The 5679-nt window shown below is 35.7% G+C and overlaps 1 non-coding gene across 1 annotated transcript; it reads right to left on the bottom strand.

Annotated features, from left to right (window-relative positions):
* Positions 1 to 5295: 5295 nt before the first annotated feature.
* On the bottom strand, positions 5296 to 5421 carry LOC117695631 (small nucleolar RNA SNORA17). The gene has a single exon (XR_004604679.1). It is a non-coding gene; the product is annotated as a small nucleolar RNA SNORA17 (small nucleolar RNA).
* Between the last annotated feature and the right edge of the window lie 258 nt (positions 5422 to 5679).

Here is a 5679-nt window from a genome sequence, read left to right as displayed (position 1 = left end):
GCTACATATGTGGCTGGAGCCATGCTTTCCTCCATGTCTACATTCTGGTTGGTAGTTTAGTTCCTGGGAGCTCTGGGGAGTCTAGCTGGTTGACATTGTTGTTGTTCCTATGGGTTGCAAAAGCCTTCAGCTTCTTCAGTCCTTACTCAAACTCCTTCTTTGGGTACCCAGTGCTCTATCCAATGGTTGCCTGTGAGCATCCGCCTTTGCATTTGTCAGGCTCTGACAGAGTCTCTCAGGAGACAGCTAAATCAGGCTCCTATAAGCAAACACTTCTTGGAATCTACATTAGTGTCTGGGTTTGGTGTCTGTATATGGGATGGATTCCCAGGTGGGACAAGTTTCTGGATGGCCTTTCATTCAGTCTTTGCTCCACATTTTGTCTCTGTATTTCCTCTCATATTTTTCCCCATTCTAAGAATGACTGACACTTTGGTCTGGCTTTTTGAGCTTTATGTGGTCTATGAATTGTACCTTGGGTATTCCGAGCTTTTGGGCTACTATCCTTTTATCAGTGAGTGCATACCATGTGTGTTCTTTTGTGACAGGTTACTGCACTCAGGATGAGATTTTTATAATTCCAAGCTTTTGCTTACGAATTTCATGAATTTATTGTTTTTAATAGCTGAGTAGTACTCCTTTGTATAAATGTACCACATTTTGTGTATCTATTCCTCTGTTGAAGGACATCTGGGTTCTTTCTAGCTTCTGGCTATCATAAATAAGGCTGCTATGAACAAAGTAGTGTATGTTTTTGTTATCCTGGGACTTTTGTTATTCCAAATGAATTTGCAAATTGCTCTTTCTCACTCTTTGAAGAACTGAGTTGGAATTTTTTACGGGGCTTTGCATTGAATTTGTAGATTGCTTTCAACAAGATATTTTTAATATATTAATCCTGCCAATCCATTAGCATGGGAGGTATTTCCATCTTCTGAGATCTTCAAATTTTTTCTTCAGAGACTTGAAGTTTTTTTGTTTTGTTTTGTTTTGTTTTTTTTGACTATTGTAAAGGGTGTCATTTCCCTAATTTCTTTCTCAGCCTCTTTATCTTTTGGGTAGAAAAAGTCTACTGATTTATTTGAGTTAATTTTGTATCCAATCACTTTGTTGAAGTTGTTTATCAACTGTAGGAGTTCTCTCCTGGAATTTTTTATGGTAATTTAAGCATATTATCATATCATCTGCAAAGAGTGATATCTTGACTTTCTCCTTTCCAATTTATGAACTATAGGAGATGAGTTGTAGCTTCATGGGTAGGGTTTAAGATATAAGCAAGGTATGGCTGCATCCTACTTGGAGTTGATTCCTGGGGAAGATGTAAGCTAAAGTTGCTAGTCTGGGGACTATTATGGTACTGATGGCAGAATCTGAGGTAGTACAGAGGGAAGATAAATTTATCAGTCCAATAGGCCCAACCATGATGTGTCCAGGTACTACTCAGTTTCAGTTATGTCCTCATGTATTGCTTCTAGACAAAAGTAATAGATTAGAAGGAAACAAGGATCATAACTGTCTTCTAGCATTCCTTCTCTCCAGCAAGAATATTCTCCTAACTGCTGTGTTGGGGTCTCTGCCCTACCTTATCTATTTATACATACTGTTATTATTAATATGTTGTTACAACCCAAAAAAAACCCATAAAATAAAAGACAATGAGAATGACTTTAATTTAAAACATGCTGTTTATATAATGGTAATACTACACCATAGTACTTCAGCACTTGTAACAAAAAATATGTCTGACTTTGGGATGTCTTAAAACAGACAATGAATGTGTGTGTGTGTGTGTGTGTGTGTGTGTGTGTGTGTGTGTGTACAGAGAATCTTTTAAAATTTCTTAAGATACTTAGGTAAAAGAAGACTGGTAATATACCTCAATTTTTACAGTGCTTGTCTAATATTCACAAAGGACTGAGTTACATTCCTAGTACAGCATAAACCTAGCATGGAGGCATATGGCTTTCTTCACAATCCTGGGCATAAAAGACACGAATTTCAGAAGTTCAAAATCATCCTTAGGTAAATTGTTAGTTAGAGGACAGCATGAGTCACAAGAGACTATATCTTTAAAAAACAAGTCCTCATACATAAGAATAAGAAACAAGTAAAATGTATAAGTAGATGGTAGAGCAAAGTGATGTATTACTATATCTTTATGGTATTTTTTAACTTTACCAAAGAATATATGTGATTGCTCCAACACAGAGTACATTATATTCAGATTGATGAAAGCATCCTACCTTAGGTGGTAGGGGATAAAAGCTTTAGTTACCAGTTTTAGCCCACTGTTTTAAGTTTTGTTTTAGTTTTTGGGTTTTTGTTTGTTTGTTTGTTTGTTTGTTTCAAACATGATAACAACTAGAATCACCTGGGATAAGGGAACCTCAATTGGAGTATTGTCTCCATAAAATTGGACTGTGGGCACGTCTACGGTGCATTCTCTTTATTATTGATTCATGTAGGTGGAACTAGCCCACTGGCTGCTATCTCCTGGAAATGTGAGACTAGGCTGTATTGAAAAAGAAGCTAGGCAAGTCAGAGGAAGCAAGCCTGCAAGCAGCCCTTCTTCATCATCTCAACTTCAGTTATTGCCCCCAGGTTTCTGCTTTGAGCTCTTAACTTGGTATTGTTCCATGATAGCCTCTAAATTGTAACCTAAAACAAACCTTTTCCTCTCTGAGTTTCTTTGGTAGATGGTCTACATCATAATAAAATAATTAAAATTAGAATATTCAAGCCTTTCTCTCATTAGTCAATACTTACCTAACAAAGCCTTCTATTCACTTCCCTCATTTATTTTATCCAGTTCATTGATACAAATACTCAGAATTTGAATTGTACAGTGTATGACATGGTGATTAAGTTGTCTAGAAATGGATGAATGAAGTAAACTCAGTGAGTCTGATGAGGTTTGACCTGAAACTTAGCTTCTGTAATTTTTACTATGGTGAGCACCAAATAGTTGGTTATGAACCTCAAATACTATCCCAGAAGAAGATGAAGAAGCCAAAGTTGTTAGATGAGTTAAAACTTACAGTGGACAAGTGAAGACTCAGCAGACTAGTGAGGCAGAGCAAAACTGGAGCAATACATAAATTGTTTCATATGCAAGAATGTTTTCAGCACATTATAAATCTTTTAGTGTACTTTCCCTTTTCTGTCTTTAATAAATTATATATACATATAACTTCCTATAACCATCAGTGTAGTTGCCAATATTTTTTTCTATTTCTTTTATAGTCTGATTTTTTTTCTGAAACTTTTCTCCATCCCTGAGTTTATGTTAAATTTCTGATCATCACTAGCTATTCCTAATTTGAATAACCTGTTTGTAATGTTGCCAGTCCTTAATTTTTTATAATAAAATCTAACTTTTCATTTCTTTCTATCATCTTATCAACTCATTTTGATCTTTTCCCAGAGTTAATATTCCCTTTAATCCTCATGATATTATAAATATTTATAGGAATACTTCATGTTCTATTTCTTCTGATACACTTTCTTACCCAAAACATACTTAAAATTTTCCAACAGTTTTTCCCTCCTTGTCTCTTTTATATTTTATTGTCTACCTTATTTCTCACCAATTTTTATTATACTCATACCTAATTTTATAAATTTGTTTCATTCTTTAAAATAATGCCTTTCAGTATTTGAGGTTATTACATAATTATATCATCTTACTCTTCACTTTCCTCCCTTCAAACCTTCCCACATGTTTTCTTTCAAATTTGTGACTCTCCCTCTATATATGTCTAGAGTGGTTAGCTATAGAATTGGAAGTATAAGCCAAATAAGTCCTTTCTTCACAAAATTGATTTTAGACATGATATTTTATCATAGCAATAATAACCCAAACTAAGATAATTTACTGTCTTCAATTTTAAGTATCATACTTTTAGTGTTATCTAATTTTATCTAATTCTCAAAATTTCAATGAAGTGTAGGATTTATTTTCACTTTTATTGGATATTTTATTTATTTACATTTCAGATGTCATCCCCTTTCTCCATTTCCCATCCTTAGAAACCCCTTTACCATCCCCCCTCCTCCTATTTGCTTTTATACCATTTTAATTACATGCAAGTAGTAAGGTCAGTTCTAGGTTGAGGAACTAGCAATACAATAGATGCAAATAGTCAAGGAACAAGCAAGACAATAAACATAAATAGTCAAAGAACAAGCAAGGCAATAAACAAAATTCTGTGATCACTGTTTCTGAGGGCTTATCAGGATGACCAAAATATCTAAGCCTACTTCCCTGTCCTAGCTAAAGGTCATTTTTATGTCTGAAGCCTACATCCTTGTTCTAACTTAAAATTTAGATTCCTGTCTGAAATTACTTCTTTGTTCTGTCCTAATATTTAGAATTAGGCTAATTAGGAATTAATTTAATTCCTGCCTAAATTATTTCTTTAAAACAAAACAAATAAAATTATTTTCTTAGAATTTAGTCTGTTACTCAGTATTTTGATTTTACAGATGTTGATGTATATTACTATAGCTGAATTGTTTTACTTGCTGTCTAAAAGTGAACTATACGTATCTTTATTATAATATCTTTATTCATTGTATTTTCTTAGTCCTTTGGTATTAGCTCTTATTTTTGTTGATGTCTTCTTAGGAATTTTGTAAATATACTCTCTAGAGTATAAAAAGGAAAATAAATTTTAATGAATGCTCATGTTTAATATTACTAAGTAAGCATTTAAAAAGTATTTTCTCATTGAAAACTCTTAAAAGTTGTGTGTATGTGTTTCTGTGTGTGTTTGTGTGTTTGTGTGTGTGTTTGTGTGTGTGTGTGTGTGTGTGTGTGTGTGTTCTCCAGGCAGCAGCCAAGACCAGGGAAATCTTCCGAGCTATGGACCTGGATGTGGCTCCTGGTGGCAGCATAGGCCAGGATCTCACCATAGACCCAGGTGACATCACCAGCTACTCAGATCAGGCTCATTAACTTTGAATCTCCAGTTCTGTCACTCTTCATTGTGCCTACTTACTTCTGTTTCTTTCAGTTTTATTTCTTGACCGCTTACTTGCTCTTTTTAGTGGTAGGCAGGATATCAGAATGTCTTAGGTCATCTAAGGAGTGGTCTCATGAGTACTATGCCCTGCTTGTACCTTATGGCACCAGGCAGGGGTCATCTCGGGCCCATGTCTGGGGCTCACTCCTGCCCAGAGACTGAAGTTCTAGAAATGGTTCTTCTAGTCTCCAGCTTGCCTCTCACCCTTGGAGCCCATCCAAGCCTGCACAGCAGTAGGCTTATGGTTGTCTCTGGCTTGCTTTTTTCAGGGAACACTAGGCTACTAATCATTCAGAGACTCAAAGGTCAGAATACAGGGTGTAAATATAGCCCCTCTCCTCTCTGCCACCTACTGATGCAATGTGACACAAGCCACAACAAAGCCTGTAGGGATAGGTACAACAAATATATTGATTGACACCATCAATTGAGAAGTGTTCCCCTTGCTCCATATTTTCTACAGCATACAACACGCTGTTATTTGTTTTATTGATCTTAGCCATTCTGATGCATGTAAGATGAAATCTCAAAGTAGTTTTGAGTTGCATTTCCCTGCTGACTAAGGATGTTCCTGATTTTTCTTTAGAGTTATGGTGGTTTGAGAATGCCTGCCCCAGGGAGTGGCACTCTTAAGAGGTTTGGCCTTGTTGGAGTA

Source organism: Arvicanthis niloticus, chromosome X, assembly GCF_011762505.2.
Source record: "Arvicanthis niloticus isolate mArvNil1 chromosome X, mArvNil1.pat.X, whole genome shotgun sequence".
Lineage (NCBI taxonomy): Eukaryota > Metazoa > Chordata > Mammalia > Rodentia > Muridae > Arvicanthis > Arvicanthis niloticus.
The sequence above is the reverse complement of the archived record's forward strand: the minus strand, read 5'-3'. Positions and strand labels throughout refer to the sequence as shown.